Genomic DNA, 2,216 nt, shown 5'->3' on the forward strand with positions numbered 1-2,216 from the left:
AAGCAAGACATTTATTTTACCCCACAGCTTCACCACTCTGGTCTCCATGATTTCCTTAGAGGATCGCTGCTATCCCCGAGACAGTTGAGCTGCCTCTTTGAAGAGAGAAAAGCCTGTGTTCTCCTGAATCTGGTTTCCCTTAACATTTTATCTGGCACTAGTGACCGCTCAAAAACACACAAACTCTGTGTTGTTAAGAAAACTAAGAGGTCATTCATCTATTCATTTCCTTAAGCCCACCACAAGTCCAGAAAGACTGAATGGTGCTCTTATTGCAAAATTTCCAGGGTAGCCAGGGTACAAAGTCCTCCGAAGTTCCCCTGGAGCTTTCCCTCTGTGAGTACAGAAACCATCACTCAGTTTAATGAATAAGCCTCTCAGTTCTAGCTTCTGCATGTTGGGAGATTCAGACTTAATCAGGCATTTTTCCTGTAATAAACACACCTTCAATCCTCTCTTCTTTGTCCACTTGGTTCCTTTGGCCCCATACCAGATTATTTCAATTCTCTTACTGGTGAGATATCATGAACTCAAGGCATTTTGCACAATACTCTGGCATGCTACATGCAACAACCAGAAAATATGTAAATGGGAGGAAAATATTCCCTCAGAGGGCCCTTTGTACATTTCAAAATACCAATACGGCACCTGGCTTCTGACTGGATGTACCCAACAACCATTATGCACCAAAATCTCTGGACACATTTAATAAAGTGAACTTTGAAATAGCTGCAGGTCCTTATGAACCTGATGAAGACAGTATAACAAATACTGAGGCCAGCAGGTTTCGGGTGACCAGTTACACAAAATGCTAGAAGTAAATCTGATACCTGTTGGGAATTGTCACTTCCAAACATCCATAAAAAGGAATTCTGCCTAAAAATATTTATCATTGAAAAGAAAACAATGTTTACATTTGATGAAGCTGGATAATGTATATGCAGTTGTTACTATTCTATTGATACTTCGTAAACATTTGAAATCCGTAAGTTATTTTTTTAAATATATATGGCAGAATTCTGAAACCATATCCAATGACCCATGCCTTTATATGATCCCCTGCCCTTGAGTGTGGGAGGAATCTGTGAATATTATGGGATATCACTCCTGTGATTAGGTTATGATGTGTGGACAGTTGACTTTAATGGGAGATTATCCTCAGTGGACCTGACCTAATCAGGTGAGCCCTTAAAAGGACTGGAATGCTTATAAAATAAATAAGTTATGGGGATGTAATGTACAGCATGGTGACCATAATTAATTGTACTGTTATATATTTGAAAGTTGCAAAGAGAGTAGATCTTAAAAGTTCTTATCCCGGGCTTCCTTGGTGGCACAGTGGTTGAGAGTCCGCCTGCCGATGCAGGGGACGCGGGTTCGTGCCCCGGTCTGGGAGGATCCCGCGTGCTGCGGAGCGGCTGGGCCTGTGAGCCATGGCCGCTGAGCCTGCGTGTCCCGAGCCTGTGCTCTGCGATGGGAGAGGCCGCGGCAGTGAGAGGCCCGTGTACCACAAAAAAAAAAAAAAAAAAGTTCTTATCCCAAGAAAAAAACAATTCTGTACAGTGATGGATGTTAACTGGGCTTATTGTGGTGATCATTTCACAATATATACAAACATCAAATCATTGTGTTGTACACCTGAAACTAATATAATGTTATAGGCCAATTATATCTTAATTTTAAAAACAAATTTTTTAAAAATTATAAAAGTGTTTGGGCTCTTCTGGAGGATACTTGATGTAGGGAAGCATCTCACAGTGAAATTTTTCTGTTCCAGCTCTGAAGATGGAGGACACCACATGGCAAGGAATGCAGGTGTCCTCTATTTGCTGAAAGTGGCCCCTAGCTGATGGTCAGCAAGGAAATAGAAACCACTATCTTACAACTAAAGGTAACTGAATTCTGCCACAACCATATGAGCCTGGAAGAGGACCCCAAACTTCAGATGAGAACACAGTCCGGCTGACATCCTAATTTCAGCATTGTGAGAAACTTAACAGAGCCCAGGCACCCGGTGCTTGGACTTCAGACCAACAGACCTATGAAATAATTAAGTGTTGTTTTAAGCCACTAAATTTGTGGTAATTTGTTATGCAGCAAGAGAAAACTAAAAATATCACACACACACACACACAGCCACACCAAGGGGCCAAAGAACAAGACCAAACATATGCCGTTTATTTACACTTCTATTAATAAAGACAACAAAAGAAGGA

Source organism: Kogia breviceps, chromosome 4 (genome assembly GCF_026419965.1).
Source record: "Kogia breviceps isolate mKogBre1 chromosome 4, mKogBre1 haplotype 1, whole genome shotgun sequence".
NCBI classification, from domain to species: domain Eukaryota; kingdom Metazoa; phylum Chordata; class Mammalia; order Artiodactyla; family Physeteridae; genus Kogia; species Kogia breviceps.